The sequence below is a fragment of the Rattus norvegicus genome, chromosome 12 (genome assembly GCF_021556685.1).
Source record: "Rattus norvegicus strain SHRSP/BbbUtx chromosome 12, alternate assembly SHRSP_T2T, whole genome shotgun sequence".
Lineage (NCBI taxonomy): Eukaryota > Metazoa > Chordata > Mammalia > Rodentia > Muridae > Rattus > Rattus norvegicus.
The window spans coordinates 9,374,522-9,396,652 of NC_141545.1; the positions used below are offsets into that span (position 1 = coordinate 9,374,522).

At 47.6% G+C, this 22,131-nt stretch overlaps 1 protein-coding gene across 1 annotated transcript in view; it reads left to right on the forward strand.

Annotated features, from left to right (window-relative positions):
• The first annotated feature begins 670 nt into the window (after positions 1-670).
• Cers4 (ceramide synthase 4) overlaps positions 671-22,131 on the forward strand; it is a 34,946-nt gene continuing 13,485 nt past the window's right edge. The window contains 2 exon segments of the mRNA NM_001107117.2: positions 671-713; positions 1,053-1,238. The gene's annotated coding sequence lies outside the window, so the exon portion shown is untranslated.

Here is a 22,131-nt window from a genome sequence, read left to right on the forward strand (position 1 = left end):
GCTAGACAGTCTGAGCTAGGCTTGATGTCCTTATTTTAAGTTTTCTGTTTTTGAAGATGACAGGTCATTAGAAGCCTCTTCCCTTTTACTGGTAACTGCTTGCCTGAGAATTATCTTTCTTCTGGTTGTACTAGGCAAGGAGAGGCCAAACATCCTCCTGCATTGTCTTGGCTCAAACTGTGGCAACACCTATCACACTAAATTTGTATCTCAGCTTCATCTCTCAGATCTTGCCTGACCTTTGTATCTAACAAAGCCACAGCTGACATTAGTGTAATCTCCCTTCTCCCTCTCAATCCTATGGACGGCCTTTTGGTGGGTCTAGGCCGAGCAATCCTCTGGGTTGGTCTGACAGACTCCAAGTACTCATGTACTAGGGTACCGAGGCCTGCGTAATGATTCAAGCTTCCTTTGTAGAGACTAGCAGTGCATCTGAGAAACGGACTGCAGGCAGAACGACAAACCAGAGCATCACAAAGAAGAGACCTTGGACTGGAAAACAGGGAACAGATGAAGCACGAGCCAGAGAGAGTGCCCAGTAGACGCTGCTGGGTTAAAACATCAGAGACAGGATCTGCAGAAACCTACAGCAAGGCTGGAGAAAGGCCAGGTGTCCAGAACAGCCTCTGGTCGGGGCGGGGCCTGACAAAGCCGGACTGGGCTAGGGACCAGGCCTTGGCAGTCAAAGGAAGAGGCTGAAAGCAGGGATTGGGGTGAGGAGTGGCAGACCAAGGGTTGAGTGGAGTTGGGGGCCGGTCCTGGCGGCCGCGGCGGGGCGGGGGGAGGCTGTGGGCGGGGCCTGGAACCTCCGAGCAAGTTAGTTTAGGGCTGGGTTTCTCTCTAAGCAGGGTCGGCTGCAGGATTAGGGGCTGAGAGCGGGGTCTGGAGGCGACAAATGATTGTAGGGCGGGGCCTGGGGAGGGGCTTGGTGGCGTGGGGGCGAGGCCAGGCCGCGGGTTGGGCAGTTTAGGGTTCAGGGGTCTTAGGCTAAGCGGTTCTTCGCGAGCACTGGGCCGGAGAGCACTGAAGCCACGCCCCTATCCCCTGCTCAGACCACGCCCAAGGCCCCATCAAACTCCTCCCGGAGGCCCCCTCCGGTCCCATTTCCTCTCTCGCGGGTGGAGGCTTAGTAGAGAGGAGTTTCTCGGCCCAACGCGGTCTGTGGCGTGTCTACGGTATCTTCGGGTTAGCTGATCCCCGCACCGCGTCGGCCTGCATCCTGCTGTCTGCACCCCCAGGTAAGCAAGCGCCCCTCTCTGGGGGCGCCGCCCTAATAGTTACCCTCGAAACATTCTCCTGTCTCTCCTCCAGGGCTTAATATTGCCTTGGTCGGAGCCAAAACGATCACTAGTTTCCCATCATTCCTCCCACAAGGTATTTCTCAGGGTTTCCCATCTGCTTGGGGCTCAGGTTGCATTCTCCGGAGAGCTGTGGTGCCTCCGAGGGCGCAAGTGCAGGTGGTGGACGTGACAGGAAAATGCGCGGGAGAGAATGGGGGCTGTCGTGACGTGGGGAATCCGGACTTGTGAACGGGCCCTGCGCCACAGGAGTGTCTGTCACCCAAGAACTGGTGCAGAGCGCCTGCTGAGTGCTACTGACCCGCGAAGGCCGCAGGCACAGCAGGGTCTTGACGAAAATCACGTAGACCGGTCCTCTGGGAAACAAGGTGGTTTCAGATGGTGCCTGGAGTGTGCAGAGCACCATTCAAAGGGGGTTGGAGTGTAGTGAGGAAGCGTACGGTGTCTGAGGGAAAGGGGCAGCCTGGCTTGATAGCACCTGCTCTGGAGAGCTTTCTGGGCCCAGGCAACAAAATCCTAGGGAAAGGCCCAGGTTGGTGTGTTTGCAGATCAGAAAAGAGGGTGAAGGGTATACGGGGCAGAAAGGAGGTAGGAATTGGTTGACCAAGCTTGGAAGGCAACGAGGAGCTATCAGTTCCATTCTGTGGGTTTTGTGTAGGAGGGGTGCTTAAAGCAGTAAGTAACAGCCATCTGATTGTGTCTTGAGAGGAACATCCTGCACCATGTAGGGAAAGTTGAAAAGACACCGGGGCAGCCCCAGCGACTGTCGGGGGTGGGGCTGTGGGTGGGGGCTCTGATGGAAGGTGTGTGACATGATAGGAAGTTAGAAATTCTTTGTTTCCCCCCCAGAAGGATTGTTTCATGCTTGTTTGGAAGCGAGAGGTGAGGAATATCTGTGGAGCTTTCAGAACCGAGCTTCTGAGAAATTGGAAGGGGCCTTATTTTATTTTATTGGGGGGGGGGTGGGTGGTTGAATCCAGGGCCTTGTCCTAGGCAAGCACTGCAATACTTTGGTTGTTTCCTTCTTCATGTATTTGTACACACATGTGGTGTATATGTGTGTGTACATGTGTGTGCAGGTATGTGTCTGTGTGAGCTCAAGTGCTGACTTCTTATGCCTTCCTCTACCACCCTTCACGTTATGCTTTGAGACAGGGTCGCTTTACTGAACCTGGAGGTCATCACACTTGCACAGCAGGCACGGGCAGGACTCACTGAGTTGTCCGTCATCATCAGCTTAGCCTGAGGTTTTATTTTGAGACCATCTCACTAACTTGGGTAAGCTGCCTTTGAACTCATTCTGTAAGCTAGTCATGCCTTGGGCTTGCAAAATCTATGAGCTGATATGGGGATGTGGGAGACAGGGCTGCCTAAGACTGAAGTTTGGGCCCAGTCAGGGACCTAGGCACTAGTGTGGTCTCCAGTCGGGTGACCTGGACCTATCGCCTGGATGCAGAGCCCCGAGAAAGGAATCTCAGACTATGAACTTGTCTTGGAAGCCCCACATCCTTGACAGCTGGAATCTTCCCAGCCAGAGATGCAGTTTGGGTCAAGTTCCAGTAGCGACACTCAGCATGCCTTGAGCCTTCTTGCAGGGAATGCTGGGGGATCTCCTTTCCCTATCTTCTCACTTAAGGAGCTTATTTTCCGGAGTCCAGGAGAGAAGAGGCAATAGACATAGAACTGGGAACTCCTGGCTGCAGGAAAGGGTTCTGAATTTCTGTTTGCCTGTCTGCAAAATGGGTCTGAAGTACCTTTCTCCTTAATGAGTCCGCAGCTGTTGATAGTACTTGAAAATCTCTGCCCTTTACATTCCTGAGAGCCTGTGGTTGGCTTCCATGCCCACTCTGAGATAAGGAGAACACTATCCACTTCTAAACCCAAGGCCATTAGCCGTTGGAGGGGTGAGGGGAGCATCTAGTTGGCACAGTGCCTGGGAGGGACTGACTATTTAGCAAAGGAGCCTCTGGGCTTACTAAAGATGACAGAGAGAGTGAGTAAAGGCCCGCCTCCCACCCTGGGATGACACAAGAAAGCATTGCACCCGGGAATGCTCCCCTCTGATCTGGGTGCCCCAGGTTGCTCACAACTCCAGCCTGGGCTTGCAGAGTGGTGCAGCCCTCAGGCTAGTGGGATCACCTCATTTTCCCCAGTTGTAAAATGGGACCAATGGTATTTAAACACCCTGCATAGTTAGAAGAACTGAGGACAATATCTGGCTAGTAATCAGTGCCTGATGAAATCAGTCTGTTAACATAGGAATATTGCAGAGTTCATGCCTCAGGGCAGAACTGAATGCAGTAACATGGCTTGGCTCAGAGTCAGGAAAGGCCTCCTGGGTGGGTGACACTTCTCTGTGTTCTGGGTTACATGGGATGATTTGATTGAAGATAGAGACACTGTGGGATGAATTTATTCTCTCTTATGCTGGAGGACCAGCCTCTCAAGGACTGAATGTTGGCAGCTTCCTAGAAGCCCTTTAAACAAATATTTATTTACTTTACATCCAGACTGCAGCTCCTCTCCTTCCCTCTCAGTCCTTCCCCATCCCCACCCCTCTGCCCCATCCATTTCCCCCATTTTTCTTCAGAAAAGGGGAGACTGCAGTAAGATTAGGTGTATCTTCTTGAGGCTAGACGAGGCAGGCCAGTTAGGGGAAAGGGATCTAAAGGCAGGCAACAGATTCTGAAGTAGCCCTACTTCTGCTGTGAGGAGGTCCACATAACGACCCAGCTGCACAACTGTTACATATCTGCGGATGACCTAGGTCAGCCCCATTCATGATCTCCTAGAAGTGTTTTTTATCGTGATACAAAAGGCACTTTTAGCAAGGTAAGTTTTGTGTATCACATCTTTTATCTGATCTAGGGTTTGTCTTGAAGGAACCATCACCTAAGCAATTTGCAGCCATACCTAATTTCTTCCCCGGTATGTCTCGGGACTAAGTTATGCAAAGGCTCTGAGAACAACCTTATAAAATCTCAGATAACAACCACTGAGAAAAGGCTACTTCAGAGCTTAGGTGCCAACCCTCTGGACATCATGCCAGGTAGAATGCTACAGTGATTCAGCTAAGAATGGATTGGGCAGAAGAACGTATTCCAAACCAAAGAGGATCAGCAGATTCAAGGCTCCAAGCACATTGCTGGGTGCTTAGAGAAGTAATTAGGAGAGATATGAAAGGACTTTGAGATCCATGGGGGCTGGAGAGATTACTCATTGGTAAGAGCACTTGTTCTTGCTTGCAGAGAACCTGAGTTCAGATCCTAGCAGCCCCATCAGGTGGCTTACAACCACTTGGTGAAACTCTAGCTCAAGGGAATTTAATGCCCTCTTCTGGCCTCTTCAGGCACTGTAGTCATGTTCTTGTGTTCTCCTTCCTTCCCCCACCCCCAACACCTATTAACCAACCAACCAACCAACCAACCAACCAACCAACCAACCAACCAACCAACCAACCAAAAACCTTGAAGTCTAGAGGATAGAAGGATGGCTAGGCCTCAACAGGGAATTTATGTTATTTTGATCCCAGATAACAAAACAGTGGTGTGATGGCAGGAGCCAGGAGACCAGAAGAGAGGTGACTATTCTAGATTGAATGGAGGTTTGGATGGGTGAGAATTCAATGCATCTTGGATGGCCTAGGTGGGATGGAGCTGTGGTTGGAGCAGACACTGATGTGTGTGGCTGGCATGAGGGGACGACTGTTCCGTTGAAGTCAGCAATCTGTTTCTGGTATCTGCCCTTTGTCATGCCTTTGGACCCCAAGCTGGTGGAGGAGTGACACAGGCAGGCTTTGGAGGAACAAAATGGGAGCTGGCTGGACAACAAGGCAGGAAGTAGGTGGAAACAAAGAGTCAAGGGTGCTATGGATGTAGTAAAGGGGAAATCTGGTTAGTAGTGTGGCTCATTGGATAAAGACCCTTGCTGCCAAGTCTGATAACCTGAGGTTGATCTTCAGAATCCATATGGTGGAAGGAGAGACCCAATTCCTTCAAGTTCTCTTCTGAGCCTCACATACACTGTGGCACTCTACCCACATCCACATACATGAATGAGTAGAATGTTGAAAGAAATAAAAGGAAGGTCATGTCTAGAGACCTAGGTCAAGGCAGAACTCTTGCTTAGCAAGTGTAAAGACTGGATTAGCCTCTCCCACACTACAAAATAAATGCTTAAATTAAAATATAAATAAGAAACTGTCTTGGAGTGTTACTGGCGAGAATCTTCCTCTCAGATGTACCTGTTCTTCTCCTCCTCTGCCCTTTTTACAGCACTTTCAGTTTATTCATAGTGGGGTGTGTGTGTGTGTGTGTGTGTGTGTATTGTATATGTGTGTGTGTATTGTATATGAGTGTTTGTGTGTGTGTATTGTATGTGTGTGTATTGTATATGTGTGTGTTTGTGTGTGTATTGTATATGTGTGTTTGTGTGTGTGTTTGTGTGTGTATTGTATATGTGTGTTTGTGTGTGTATGTGTGTGTGTATTGTATATGTGTGTGTTTGTGTGTGTGTATTATATGTGTGTGTATTGTATATGTCTCTGTGTGTGTATGTGTGTATTGTATATGTGTGTTTGTGTGTGTGTTTATTGTATATGTATGTGTATTGTATATGTATGTGTTTGTGTGTGTGCATGTGTGTGTATTGTATACGTGTGTGTATTGTATATGTGTGTGTGTATTGTATATGTGTGTTTGTGTGTGTATATTGTATGTGTGTTTGTGTGTGTGTGTATTGTATATGTGTGTGTGTGTGTGTGTGTGTGTGTGTGTGTGTGTAACTTGTAGGAGTCAGCTCTTCTACCATTGGGTACCAGAGACTGAATTGGGTCAAGTTTGGTGGCCTCTGTGTACCTTTACCTGTGGGGCAATCCTGCCTCCTCCTTCAGACCTTCTCTAGGGCTTCTTTGGTTCCTTTCTAATGGGTCCCCTCAAACTCAGCATGGCTTCTGTCAGAGAAACGTAAAGAAGCCTTTCTCCTCTCTCAGTCTGGACTCTATATCTTTGTTGGTGATGCTACCATCTGTCCCAGCATGGGTAGTGCTCAGCGACTTTTAGGCTCCTGATACCATATTTAGGCCCAAGGTTCCGTGAGTGTCTAAAAAGGGATTTTTCTCTGCCAGCAACACCCAGGAGTCCCAGTTTGCCCTGTTATTGGTTTTCTCCCACTCCATCCCTGCTTGTGTTATTTATATCCAGTGGTGTCGGGAACCTATGTTCCTAGAGGAAGAGACAGGAAAAAGGATGAGGAGGCACATCATAGGCAGAGGGACCAGAAGGTGCCAAGGCCCCAGGACCCCCACACACTTGGTGTGTGCTGGGGCACAGCAAGGGGCTGACGTGGCTAGAATAGGGACAGGGAGGGAGAGTTCTAAGAGGAGCAGAATAAGAGGCTGAAGGTCCGAGGACCTGAACATCAACCACAGCTCACCCTTGGAAGTCCTTACTCAAGAAGAGAGGAGTAGTTGGGACTTTTTGCTTTCTAATTTTGTTCCATATGTGTGTCGACGAACCCTAAAAAGATCAAGACAGGGCCATACCTTTTTTCCACCAGGGCAAAACATCTTCTCTTTACACATGGTGGGGTGGCCCAGGGAAACATCCTAGAAGGGCCTCGATTTCCTTCTTGATCAGGGGCAGGGAAAAGGAGTTAGCTAGGGAGAGAATTCTGATTGTCAGTATGGAGGCAGGAGTCGGTGAAGGTCAGGCAATGCATAGAGCAGGGTGGCAGGCTACAGGGGTCTGAAGGATGCAAAGATGATGACCTGGAACGGAAACCATAGGAGCCAAGCAGGTGCGTTCTGAGGATGGGACAGCTACTGACCAGTGGCTCCTCTCTCCACAGATGATGGAGACTAAACTTGTTCCTTTTCCCTGGGCCTCACATGGGCAAGAGCTGGTGATTTGGTTCTGGTCACCTTCCCCACTCCTGCTACTGACGAGTCATTCACCTGCTCTGGCTTCATTGAGCAGATTTTGACCCCAGTTTGCTGGAACTGAGATCCAAAATGAATTAATTTTGAGGTAGAATCTCACTGTGTAGCCCTGGGCAGCCTGGAATTATCTATGTAGACCAGGCTGGCCTTTAATTCACAGACATCTGCCTGCCTTTGCCTCCCTAGTTGTGTCTTTAAAGGTGTGCTACCATGCCTAACCTTTACTGAGTCTGGATACTGTGCTGGGTGGTTTCCCTCTGTCCCTCTCAAAATTTGTGGCAGGTACTCTTTGACCCTTGTTCTGCTTGTAGGTGTGGCAGGTATAATGGGCTCACTTCTGGGGCTGAGGCAGAGGGCCTCTGTGGGTCTTTCTGCCCTCGTGGATCATTGACCAATTCAGTCCCTTCAAAGGGAGCAGACAACCAGGGTGGTGGTGGTGGTGGTGGTGATTTGAAAGCCCTGTGAGTCAGTATTATGAGTGACCACATCGGGATGGCTATCAGGAGGCAGATCAACTTCACTTAGGGTAATTCAAAGCTCATAAAGTTTTGGGGGACAGAGGGTAAGTAGTATATCCAGGATGGGCAAAGGTCATTGGTTGGGGGCTTCAGGTACCTGAAATGCCTCATTAGCATGGGGAAGCATTTCAGGAATCTCAGGTGCTAGCTGAACAGGTTTTGTCTAGAGAAAGGAAATCAATCCTGTAATGTAATTGAAGCTACGTGACATTCCTTAGGTTGAGGCTTATGTGGGGGCCTAGAATTCCTCAGACAACGTCAGAGAAGAAGATGCCCCACTAATGTATGGAGTGTCCCATAGTGTGTCGAGCCCAGAGGCTATCCAGTCATGGTGACTTTGACTTTAATTAGCAGAGTTTTCACATTGGTCTGGGCTTCTGGGAGGTGATAGGGAGTGATGGAGAGAAGAGAAGCAGGCCTCTGTCGGAGAGATTGGTGAGGACAGTTCTATGTTAACGGCTGACCCTGACCTATTCGCTGACCCTGGCCTATTGTCATTTCTAACCAGCATTCCTTCTGCTGTGGCCCTGCCACTTTCAGTGTGTCTTAAATCCAATGCTTGACTTGCCTCAGGACCTTTGGACTGGCTGTTCATTCTGGCTAGAATGACCTGTTTCTCCACCTTGTCTCCTGCACTTAAAATGTTACCATCTCAAGGATGCTTTCCTGACCAGTGTCTTTTCTTTTTTCTTTCTCTCTTCCCCTTTTTCTTTACTCTTTCTTTTTCCTTTCCCTTCTTTGTGTGTGGAAGCACATGTGGAGGGCAGAGGGCAACCTTAAGTGTCCTTCCTTCTAGGCAGTTCACCTCTTTTAAGACAGGGCCTCTCACTGGGACCTGGCACTTTCCAATTAGGCTAGGCTGGCTGACCAGCAAACCCCAGGGATACGGCCTCTGTCTCTGCCTCCCAAGTTCTGGGATTACAAGTGTGTATCCCCAGGCCTGACTTCCTTTCTAAAATGTCGGTTTTAGAGATCAAACGCAGGCTCGTATACTTGTGGAATACACTTTGCTGACTGAACCGTCTCCTCTGACCTGTCTTTCAAAGGTAGCCCCTGGGTTTCTCTTTATCCCTTTTCACATTCCCCTCCCGGCCTCATTTCTTCTCTCCATAAGACTGGTTGCTGCCTGATATAATGAAACAAATAATTAACAAACTATACCGTGTATCCCTCCTGCAACTCTTTTTATATTTTTGGTTGTGAGCCTAGCCTTTTTTTTTTAACGGCTGAGCCATCTCTCCAGCCCCTGCAACTCTTTTTAAAAACATAAATTCTTGAGATAGTAATACAGTTTGCTCAGTTCCCTGTGGAGACTCCAGTAGTGTTGTTGATCAAATGATGCTAGGCATCTGGGTACTCTAGATACAGCCTAAGTAGAGATCAGGCCTGATGTTAAAATGAGGCTCAGTTGGGGTACAGATTCATAGAACAGGTGAGCTTACCTTCTGGTTCTCAGCTTTCTATTTCTTCCTCTATGATCTTGGGTGATTCTGTGCCTCAGTTTCTCCAGCAAGCTACAAGATGATAGAAGCCACCAGTCTTCAGTAGAAATCTCAGTTGTGGCTTCTTGGAGACATAGGTAGAGGCCGAAAGGACTTGGGGATGAGTCTTGTTTAGTTAGACTTTCCTGGACCTCTGATGCTGAAGCAGAGTATTTAGATTTTCTTGTTTTCTTTTTTTCCTGAATCGGTCTGAGGATGAAGGGGCTTCCTCCATTTTGTTTGGTGTGGGCCTCTCTCGAAAAGTGCTATTTAGGTTGAGGCTGGATTTGGAGCCAGCAATAGACACTGTCTTAGGATTCAATAGAGCGGTGGTTCACAACCTTCCTAATGCTGTGACCCTTTAAGACAGTTCCTCATGTCATGGTGACTCTCAACCATAAAACTATTTTGTTACTACTTTATAACTGTAATGCTGCTACTATTATGAATTATAATATAAATATCTGATATGCAGGATACCTGATGGGTGACCCTGTGGGGGTCGTGACCAACATGTTAAGAACTGCTGCTGTAGAGGAACAGAACTGATAGACTCAACATAAATTTCAAAGGGGATTTGTTAGGTAGGCTCACATGACATGCACTGGGCAGACCAAGAGTGGCTGCCTACGTGCCGGAAAGGGTGAGAACCCAGTAGCTGCTCAGTCCTAAAAGGTTGGGTAGCTCAGTTGTCCAATTTGGTCCTGAAGGCCTGAATGATTCTTGGAGAGTCTCCAGTCTCCGGTGGAAAGTCGAAGGAGCCGAGTTCTAGGGTTAGCATAGGATGGTGGCTGCAGTGGCAGCAGCAAGTTAGATGCATTCACAGTAGTTAGTGAAGACAAACAGGCAAAGGAAAGCTGCTTTCCTCCCAGACTTCTTTCTATCTGGGCTGCTGCCGGAAGATGCTGCCCACTCTTGGTGGTGGGTAGGGTCTCTTCAGCTAATTCTCTCAGGGGATACCTTCAACTGAGTCTAAGAGGCATATATCTTAGCTGACTCCATAATCTGGTCAAGTTAACAACTGAAATTAACCATTATGGTAGGATTTGGGTGCGTTTACTACCTTCTAGCCCTATCCTATGGGCAAGTAGTTGTAAGCCAGAGTAATGAAGTCCCAGCAGAGGCACTGTACTCCTTGGAGACATGAAGAATGCCCTGAGCTAGCCTGGGAATTCTGGAGGCTTTTTGGAAGCAGTTGTTGGAAAAACGTCTTACATGCAAGGTCAGGTGGGCGTCCTGGGATCAGTTAGTGGAAAAGGTGAATGAACGACTCAATGGAGGGAACAGCCAAGGTCATACCTCGAACTGCCCAAGGTGCTGTTTCTGAAGTTTGCTTGGATCTTGGGAATCTGAGGACACAGGCCGAGAACCATAGAGTCAAGGTGGGGTTGGGTGGAGTGGTAAGAAGAGCCTGGTAACCATGGAGACCTCACCCTGTCAGACTAGGAGCCCTGAGAAGCCCTCAGGCTCACAATCAGAAGGGATGGGTAGGTTTGAACTAAGAGCTGCTATTGGATTGGTGTAGGAAGGACAGATAGGACCAGAGTGGGCTTCCTCTACCTTCCTGCTACCACCAGTGAGTATTAATACCTCTGGTCCACTAAGAGGCTGCGATAGTTTCACTGGGAATCCACATTTTTAGCTATTGCATTGGCAAGGAACCTCAGCCCACCCATCCAATCTAGAAGAAGGATGTGTGCCCCGTGCCTATTGCTGCTCCTGTCTCCATAGGATGTTCCCACAAAGCCTATTACATCTGGAGGGCAACCCATGTAGTACAGGGCTATTTTCACATCATCATCCCTTTCTGTTTCTTTCCCTTAATATAGGGTCACAGGCAACATGGATGCTGTCATTCTTTAAAACATGACAAGTCTGGGGCTGGAGAGATGGCTGGCTCATCTGTTAAAAACTGATACTACTCTTCGGAGGATTTGCTTCCCAGCAACACTCCGATGGCTCACAACCTCCTAGAACTCCAGCTCTAGAGAATCTACTACTTCTTTTTTCTTTTTTTAAAGATGTATTTATTATATATGAGTACACTGTTGCTGTCTTCAGACACGTCAGAAGAAGGTATCAGATGGTTGTGAGCCACCATGTGGTTGCTGGGGTTTGAACTCAGGTCCTCTGGAAGAGCAGTCAGTGCTCTTAACCACTGAGCCATCTCTCCAGCCCGAATCTAATACTTCTTCTGGCTTTTGTAGGCACTTGCACTTATGTGCACATATATGTATACTTATATATGTATATAAATAATTAAAAATGAAATATTTAATCAAAGCAAAACAAAAAGAAACAAACAGCCACAGGCATGGTAGCCCAGGTACTTTGGAGCCCAAGGTATAAGGATCATAAAAGCCTATGGCTAGCCTATGAAATTTAGTAAGACATGTCTCAAAATAAGCAAAAGAGATGGGCATGTAGCATCTGCCTAGCATCTTCCATTGAGGGGTTAGGGATGTGGCTCACTGGTAGGATGCTTGTCAAGAACATATGAGATTATGGGTTCTAGTACCACAAACAAAACAACAACAAAAATCCAAACAACAACATCACCAACAATGAAACTAAAGCTAAGTCAAACTTAAATGTGTGGCCACTTGCCACCACCGCATGAGCCAGCAGCATGACGATAGAAGTCGATTTTGTATTTTGTGTTTGTTTTTATGGACACTTTGCTTCCCTGCAGATGCTGGTTTGCCGAGGGAGGAAGGGGAAGTCTCTTTTGAAAACAAACATTTAGTCATGTGCCCCTTAATGACCTGGAGGCACCTAGGACTTTTGGCAGTGGGTGAGTCTGTTTGTAATGTGAATAGTTAGTGATTCCGTCTGGCTTCTTGCTTTAATGAAGAGACCTTTTAAACAAGAGCCACTGAGCTGGGAATGTAGCTCAGTTGGTAGGAGGCTTGCCTAACATATTAAGAAAACCCTGGGTTTAACTCTGACCAGGGTGGTATATGCCTCTATCTCAGCACTTAGAATATGAGGGAAGGGCGAAGAGTTCAAGATCACCTTTGGCTGTATAGGGAGGCCAGTCTGGGATACAGAAGATCACATCTCAAAACAAAACAAAACAAAACAAAACAAAACAAAACAAAACAAGGTGTGTTGTTGCATGCCCTGGGACAGTGAGGCAAGAAAGTGGCAAGTTTGAAACTCACTCTCTCTCTCTTTCTTTCTCTTTCTCTCTCTTTTGGGTAGGGGAGAAGGAGGGAGGGAATGTGAGAACACAGTATACAGTATACAGTGCTGTGGTTAAAATTAATATTAATTGGGGACTTTTAACCCTGCCTTTGTTCATTCGTTTCCCAGATAAAAAGACAAAAAGTTTACATTTATAATAAGCCTTAACACATTAGAGCTGGGCAGAGATCAACCCCCGATTGCTATTTTGCCTACTTTCCTGCCACTAACCCTGAGTTACAATTTGTCCTGGTCCACTCGGGCTGCTCTTATTCCAATTGGCCACGCTTTCACGACTCACCTGCCCCATGGTGCTCAGTGGGTAAAAGCCATTGCTGCTCACCCTGAAGATCTGAGCGCGATCCCTGCTGCTCACGTTGTAAGAAGTGAGAACGGACCACTGAAGGCTGTCCTCTAGTCTCCACACGTATACCAGGGCCTCTATCCACGCGTAAGTGTGCAGTAAACAAACCAACAGATGGATAATAAAGAAAACAGACTAGAGTTCTGGGATGTGGCTACATGGTAAAGTGTTTGCCCAATGCATGCTCCCGGTTCTGTGCCCATCCCCACCCCAAGTATAGACAGGGCAGTAGACATGAAAACTGGCCACACAGGTTCCCATCATTGTTGCAGTAGTCTGCTCTCTGCTGGCTTCGCTTTGCCTTGAGACTTTTGGATAATCCAGTTTATGAGTGGGTGGTTATATCTCTTTTAGGACACTGGTGAGGGAAAAACCCAGAAGGCACAAAATGATTCAGTTAATAGAGCACCGTGACAAGAGTTAGGGTGGAAAGGGGTGGTTATGGGATTGTGGACATAGTCACAGGGTCATGTGAACAGGGCAGGCATAGGGTGTTATCTGGAGTTGTTGTAGATGCCTGTTTCTACCACACCCTCTGCTTGAGGTAGGATATCCTATAACCCAGGCTGACGTCAAACTCTTTATGTAGTTGAGGATGACCTTGAACTCCTAATTCTCCTCTTTCCTCTGAGTGCTGGGGTGATAGACATGACCGTGCCTCGCTTGTATGGTGCTGGGGGTGGAGCTCGGGGCTTTTTACATGGTAGGTACATGCCCTACCAGCTGAGCTACAGCCGTTCTTGGGTACATGGTAGATTCTTGGCCCAGCAACCCCGAGTAGAAAAGAAAGCAAGTGCAGGGGTGGGGTGACTTGGGGTGACATATCTGGATAAAAAATGGTGAGTCGATGTTGGATATATAGGTTTGGCCTTGACAGAGAAATCCGGAAATTCATGGTGTGAATGTGCTGAACATAGCTTCTGAGTGGGTGAGGTTTCTCAGGCGGGGATGGGGCAATAGTAAGAGATCCAAGACAAGCATGACCTGAGGACAAAGGGGAAGAAACAGCATGGATTAGAGCCAGAGTAGCTGAGAGGAGGTGAACAAGAAGGCTGCAGTTCTTGGAAGCAGGGATACGTCCTGCTAAAGGCCATAAACTCTGGGCAAGGAATCTGCACTGGGAATGGCCTTCGTGGGAAAGTGTCATGGAAGAACCTGGTGAAAGGCAAGGCCTTTACTTTAGGGTAGAAGCATGAACAATACTACTGACTTCCCAGCCATAGTGGTTCACGTGCTGTCACAGCGCTCAAGAGGCTGAAGCAGGATGCTCACAGCTTTGAGGCTAGTCTGAGCTATAGAGACCCTCTCTCAAAACAAAGGATTGGGGTCATTGAGATGGCTCAGCGGGTACAGCGGTTTGCTGCCAAGCCTGACAATCTGGGTTGGATCCCCAGAGCCCACGTGGTAGAAGGACAGTTTAGATTTTTATAGGGTGTCCTTTGACCTCCTCATAAATGCTGAGGGCCACAAGTGCCAATAAACAAACTAGCAAATGTAGTAAAAATCAAGCAACCTACCAAAACAATAACCTTTGTTTCTTTTTCTTTTTAAAAACTTTCTATTGATTCTTTGTGAATTCACCTCATATACCTCATTCCCATTCATCTCCCCATCTTTTCATATCTGCCCTTGCAACTTCTGCTGGAAAAGGGGAAAAGAAAAAGAAGGAAAGAAAGAAGGGAAGAAAAGAAGGAAGGAAGGAAGAAAAGAAAGAAGAGAAGGAAAAGAATCTCATTGTGGAAGCAGTAGTGTGTCACAGTATGTCCCACAGTACACCCTTTTGTCCATAGTTCTTGGCTTGCAACGAGTCATTGGACTGGTTCGAGGCTTCTGGCTTCTATACTGTCAATATTGGATCTTCTCGTGCCTCCTCTTCAGTATCCTGTTGTTGACCTGTGTCATGGAGATCCTGCAGCTTTGGATCTGTAAGACTGGCTCCTTCATGTGCCCCAGCAGTTCACTGATGGGCTGGATATAGGGGTAGGCCAACTTAAAGCCCTGGATCTGGGCCTGTGTGGTAGCTGAACTGGTCAGTCTGATAGCTCTTCTGTACCTGCACCACCAGGGTGAGCTCTTGAGCACTGCCCCAGCTAACTTATCCAGTGGGAAGAGCCAGCTTTCCCACTTTCCTGCCCTTGGGGCTGGTTCACCTGTGACCATGCAAGCACGGCCAGCTCTACTGTATTGCCCAAGCAAGGTACAAGACATACTCTCCCAAGTGCTAAAGCTAGTGACAGGAGGGCTTGCTTTCTGGCTTTCATGACCCTGGGATTAGCTTTTCCATTTGCCCCAAGTGACAAGGGATGAGGTGATGGCGTGGCATCTTTTCCTTATCCACACTACCACATGGTAGACTAGTGGCAGGGCCAGCTCTTCCATGCTCACACCCTTAGGCCAACTCTCTGGTAACTCCCACAACCAGGGCCAGCTCTACTGTGCTTCCTGGGCGAGGTGTGGGGCCTGCTCTCCTGAGTATTGCAGCTGGTAAGGGGCAGGGCCAGCTCTTCTGCCTTCTGGGCTAGCTCTCCTATGATACCCGGGGGAGGGGTGGGGCCAGTTCTGCAGAGCCTTCAGCTATCAACATGGCCCCAGGCAGCAGCCCAGATCAGGACATCTGCCTGGCCTTTGGTGGTAACAGATCCCTGTTGTTGCAGGGCCATAGACCCAGACATGGCCCTCAATGGCAGCACAGGTCAAGACCATGGCCTTATGTGGCATCACCGGCTACTCACATCAGGGTGTTCCTCATTACCCTTGAATCTCCAGTTCTGCCTCTTTTCGTTGTGTATATATCCTTCTGCTTTTCTTTCTCTCCCATTTCTCCACCACTTCCTTGTTCATTTTAGTGGCCCTTGGGGTTTTGGGGTATCACGGGTCCTCTGAGGAGCAGTGTCAGGAGCGCTATGCCCCATCCATGCTGTGCACCAGGCAGGGGTCTTCTCGGATGTGGCCTGCCCACTTGGGCCATGCAGCAGTCTACTGATCTGCTCAGGCCCCCTGCCCAGGGGGTTGTCTCAGACATCTTTTTCTTTATTTCTTCAACAATTTATTTCCCATTATGTACTTGTGTACTTACATATACACAGAGACTTGTGAAACCCAGAGGTAAACATTGGGTATTTTTCTTAGTTGCTCTCCACCTGATTGATCAATCTGTCTGTCTGTCTATCTATCTATCTATCTATCTATCTATCTATCTATCTATCTATCATCTATCAATCTATTTTTGAGACAGGTCTCTTCCTCCTGGGCAGCTCTCCAGTTCACCTATATTGTTTCTCCAGTGAGGTCCAAGGATTTTCATGCTGTCCACATCCTGGGATCCCTGACACACACTGCCACAGCTAATTAATTAATTAATTTCTTTATTTGAGACACATTTCTCCTGGCTCTACCTCCCAAGTTCTGGACAACAAAGCTTTCAGTCCTTCAGCTGGCTTTGTTTAGTACTGGGATGCATTTTATGTGTGCTGGGCCAGTGTTGTACCAATTAAGTCACATCCCCTTGAGTTTTTCCCCCACCCTCTAGTATTCTAATCCTTTGTGCATGTCTGAGAGACCTTTTTGACGTTATCCTAAAAGTTACTCAGGCTCTATACATTTTTAGCTTTTTAAGCATTTTTTGTTGTATTGTGTATGGTTGCGAGAAGTGTGCTACAGTCCTCTCTCTACTAGAACTATTCAGAGAGAGCCTTTCTCTTTCCATCGTGTGAGTTCTAGGTGTTGAACTTGGGGCATCAGGCTTGGCAGCAATCACGTTTACCTGCAGAGCTATCTTGATGGCCCCTCTATATCCTTACATAATGGTGGAAAGTATAAAACAAAATAGATCTTTCTTCCCTGTCCCCTGCTTCCGGCCCCCTTACCCCTTTCTTCCCATTTTTCCCTTTTTAGGAGATGGGGGTCTTGTGTATTCTGTAACTCATCCTGATTTTCCTGCTTCAGCCTCCTGAGTGCTGGAGTGCAGACATTTGCAACTTCATTTAGCTCATTCCTGGATCTGGTCACTGTCTAGAGCAGTCCTGTCTAGTACCATGTTGTGTGATGATGGAAACCTCTCAGATCAGCATTGACTGGTATAGTGAATGCTACCCAAATGTGGCAGTGGAGTGTGTAATATATATATATATAGAACTGGTAAGACTGTGCATGTGGGGTGTGTGAGTGTGTGTTCATGCACACACATGTGTGTGGAGGTCAGAGGTCAGCTTCCTTTATTGCTCTGCACCTTACTGTTTTGCGACAGGTCTTTCACTGAACCTAGAGCTCACCAATTTGGCTAGGCTGGCCAGCTGGCTAGTCCTGAGAGCCATTTGTTTTTGTTCCCCAGTGCTAGAATTACAGATGCATGCTGTCATGGTTTTATGTGAGTTCTGGGAAGTGTGTGTGTGTGTGTGTGTGTGTGTGTGTGTGTGTGTGTGTGTGTGTGTGTGTATGTGTGTGTGTGTGTTTTATTGGGGATGAAACTTATAGCCTGGTGAATGCCCCCGGGACAAACTGGTTTAACTTTAAGTAGCCACTTGCTATTGGGAGCCTGAAGCAGAAAGATTGAGAAGTTGAGGCCATTGTAGCCTCCGTAATAAGTTTCAGACTAACCTTGGCTATGTTGCAAGACTCTTATCTTAAATTAAGATTTGTTAAAATTTTTTAATTAAAAAATAAAATTTAAATAGCTTCATGAGGACTAGAGTTTTAGGTACTGTTTCTTTCCAAAACATTTGTTAATACTAATAAATACTAATACGAATTTTGTGATGTTGGGGATATTGCCCACACTTTTCTGTGTATTGGGTGAGTGTCCACACTTAGTCCTGCATGTAGGTCAGCTTGCCTTGTAGCTCTCCTCCCTGGCGCGCTGCAACCCACCTGGCTCAGTAGTGCTTTTATGCCTCCACCTACGTTTACCATTAACATCTGCAAGTCTGGTGGGCTTTCTCCATCACTACCCAAGGCTGAGCTATGTTGGTGGCTTTCCATTACATAAATTAGAAATGTCACTGACCATCAGTGTCTCCCTGGGTTCTGCTTTTGCTTTTTTCTTTTTTTAAGCTTTTGATCTGCCCACACCGGGCAACGTAACTCACTTATCTCTCCTGCCATCTCTACCTAGCTTTGAGTAACATTTGTTAATCAAGATGAATAACTGTGGTGAACGGCATGCAGAAGTTAGCCACCTTAACTCTTTTAAATGTGCAGTTTGGTATTCCTAATTTATTCATATAGCTGTGCCCCGCAGTTTACAGAATGTTTTCATCTTGCACGATTCAAACTATAATCATTAAACATTAACCTCCCAGTTCTCCTTCTTCCTGCCAAGCTCTGGAAATCTCTATTTTACACACACATGCACGTACACACGTGCATGTATGTTAAGGTCAGAAATTGATGTCAGTTGTCAGGGTTCTTTCTCAATTGCTCTTCATCTAGTTTTTAAAGATGCACACTGAACCCAGAGTTCCTGATGAAGCTAGACTGACTGGCCAGCCAGCTCTGGGGATCCTTCTTTCTCTTTCCCTCTACTTCTTCAGAGCTGAGATGACAGGTGCGTGATCGCGTGCCTGGTTTTCTTATTTGGGTTCTGGGATTCTTACACAGTGAACACTACCCATTGAGCCATGTCCCCAGACCCTTTGTCCTTGAATTTGACTGCCTAGAGATCTCTGATCACTGGATCATGGAGGGATTTGTCTTGTCTTCTTTCACTCACTATAATGTCTCCAAGGTTTATCCAAACTATATCTTTCTCCTTCTTTTAAATTTCCTGTGACATCTTATAGTATGGTATCCTAGAGATTTTTTTACTCCCTGTTGCACATCAAGACTGCTTTTAGCAGGAGGGAGGAGGGACTCTGAAGGGATACAAGAAGGGGGAAGGGATGGATATGTTCCTTATCATGATAGAGCCAATGGCCTCATGGGCTTTGATATATGTCAAAATACATTAGATTGTGCTGGGAGTGGTGTTCCATGCCTGTAATATCTCAACACTTGGAAGGCGGAGGCAGAAGAATCAGGAGTTTAAGGGTAGTTTCAGTTACATAGTGAATTTGAAATTACCTGGGCTCACTGAGGACACAATGAGACCTTCTCACTCTCTCCTCCTTTCTCTTCTTCTTTTCCCTTGTATTCCTCTCCTCTGTCCCCTCTGGTGTTCACTTTGTAGCCTAGTCTGGGCTGGAACTTACCACCCTCCTGCCTTAGCGTTCCCAAGTACTGGGATGACAGATCCACGCCACCATATCCAGCTGTTCCCCAGTGACCTGCTGGTGTTCCTGGGGAAATGCTATTTCTGTGGGGACCCAGACCCAGCCATGTTCATTCCAAGCCCCATGGAAGTAGTGTGGTGCGAGTGGAGTGGTGGGTAGTGGGTCCAGAGGTCACCATCCCTAGCTGTGGTGAGGCAGAGCATTCAAACCTATGGGGCAGAGCAGACTGCTCACCTCATGGGTCCAGGGTGGAGGCAGGGGAGAGCAGAGGGCAGAGGAGAAGAGAGGGAGAGAGGAGGAAAGGGGGGAGGTAGACAGGGAGATACAGAGAAAGAAATAGAAAGCTAGAGATGAGCGAGCTAGTCTCTTCACTAGTGACCTGCTTTTTTAATGCCACATCTGCTAAGTTCCCACTGCTCTCAGTAGCCCATGAAGCCATGACTCCATTAGCGTATCAGTTTTTTATTTTTTTGGTGAGTCCAGAGTCATTATGAGCTTATGTCCAACAGCCTCCTTTGCTGAACACTGGTCCAGACCTTAGCACATGGTTTTTTGAGGACATTTATAATCCAAGTCACCATGGGAGAAAGTTTCAAATGACCCAGCAGTCAAAGGACACACTACACTCAGCAATTAAGGGGTGAAGGAAGTACACAGGGCCAACACCTGGCTGCATGGTGGTTTGAGACTAGTGGAGGTGGTGAGAAGTGAGTTGAGTAGAGAAGATTAAAACACAGTCCGACTTGCAGATGCCTGGGGAATGTGTTTCACTAAAACACTTAAAAGGTTTTTTTTTTTTTTTTTAAAACGGTCACTTCTATCTGTATGGGTGTTTTGCACACCATGTATGTGCAGTGCCCTCAGAGGCCAGGGGAGGGCACCAGATCCACTAGAACTGGACTGACAGAAGAGGAGCTGCCTGCCATGTGGGCCCTGGGAATTGAACCTGGGTCCTCTGCAACAGCAGTCGGTGATCTTAATGAATGAACTTCAGCGCTTCACTAAAAATCTTGAAACTCAATATATTGTGATACTAAACAACTTTTCCATTTCATGTTTTGCATTCTATTATCTTGTGTTCACTTGTGTGTCTGTGTGGGCAAACGTGTCACAGAGCACATGCTGAGGTCACAGTACGACTTGAGGTGGCTACTGCTCCCTTTCCATCACTCGAGTCTCAGCAGTTGCACTCAGGTTATCAGACTTAGTGACATCTTGCTGAACCATCTTGCCATTCTGTTTTAATTTTTATTGTTTTGAAGCAATATCTGATCCAGGATGGACTGGCCTCAAACTCCAAACCAATGGTGGTCTTGAACTTCTGATCCATCTGCCTCTATCTTCCAAATATCCTTTGTGAGGATACCAGTCATGCACCACCATCCCATCAAGTGTTGGGGCGGAAACCAGAGCCTCATGCATTCTGGGTAATCACTTCACCAATTGAGCCATTCAAAATATAGGCCAAGCTGTTCACATGGAACTTGTATTTCCAAGGGCTATGGTGACAGATGTTTGCTACACCCAGCTCCTAGCATTAACATCTCAATCAGTTTTTTAGGACATGTTCGTGAATGTGCTTGCAGTTAGTAGTTGTCTCTCTTCTCCACCCTGGGGAGGCCTGGCATCAGGCGCTCCCACTGACTGAGGTCCTGGGCCATGAACAAGGTAAAGTGGAGGCTCAACAAGCTGCCTTGTTGAGAATTGAATTGGGAGGGGGATGATCAGGGTCCAAGTGGGGAGGGCAGAAGCAAGACAACCTAAGAGGGACTGGGGCAAGGCAGAGTCTTAGACTTAGGGCCCTCCTTTGGATCTTTGCCAGGTAACAGCATGGTGCATGTCTGTATGTCTGATTGTTAGCACTCCCTGATTGCCCTGGGGGAGCCAGGGCCATTTGGAAAGGACAACAAGGGCTCCAGTGCAGGACTGGCTTTAGCAATCTGAAGAAAACACTCCCTTTACCTTGTGAGAGCCCTGGTGTGTTAAGGTCTGGGCCTCTGCCTGCAAGAATCAGGTGATCCTAGGCAGGAATGGGCCTCCTGTGAGTGAATGTGCCAGTGAAGTCTTGATTGATTTACTTTCCCATAATCTTGTTTTCAGGAAGACAGAAAACAAAACAAAGCGGTCCCCGCCCCCTGCAAAGTTCTGAAGGTTGACAAGGGGTGCTGGTGTGATAGGATTTGGGGTGACAACCTGTGCTCCAACAAGCCAGAATCGGCCACTTATCCTCCATATGTCAATTAAAGAGCCAAACTAATAGTGAAAAGCAGATTTACTCAATGTGGCTACATTGTGAAGTGAGATAAAAATAATTTAATTAGAGATTCTCCCAAATTTTTTTGGGGGTCCTAAAAGGAGGTGAAGGATTAAGTAGAGGCCAGGGTTATGCATGTCCCGTCAAGGTATGGTCCTGGCCAAGGCTGTCTGGGTTCCAGCGAGGTGGTCTGACAAGTTGTTGGCACAGTGTGAAACTGCATTCCTGGAGAAAGTTCTCCTCTGTTGGTCCAGGCTTTGGACTTTCTTCTCTCCCAGCTGGAGGTTCCTGGGTGGGGGAGAGGGAATTCCAGTTTCTTGGGGCCCATTGTTTCAGTACTCTGATAGCCAAAATGAGGGACCCAAGTGTTTGTTTAGAGTGGGTTCAACCCTGTTAGGTTGGTTACAATGGGACTTTCAGAACAGCTAGGATCAAATGTAAACACTCATTCCCCCCTCCCACCCCTCCCCTCCAACTTCCCACCACTGTCAGGGCAGAGTGGGACATTTAGCTCCTTTCTCCACTTTCCTTGCCTTTCTTTTCTCCCCGCCTCCCTTCCTCTCTCCTCAGCTTAGCTGGTCCCTATGCTGGGCCCCTGAGCACAAAGCTCTGGTCTCTCTCTCCTTGCACACAGGGATATTTTTAGTCAGTAAGAGGGATTATCAGCTGAGTTCCAGGTGGCAGGGGCCTAGCTGGGAGAGGAGCCAGCCAGGCTTCAAAGAGCTGAGGGAGGAGGGAGAAAGCCAGGGGTAGGAGGGCCTTGAGAATAATGAAGGTTCATACTGGATGTGTTGGCACAGCCACCGACACTGACTCTGGTTGACCTCCCTCCCATTCACTTGCCCTGTTGGCTGCTCTGGCCCAACCCAGCTTGAGCACAGGCACA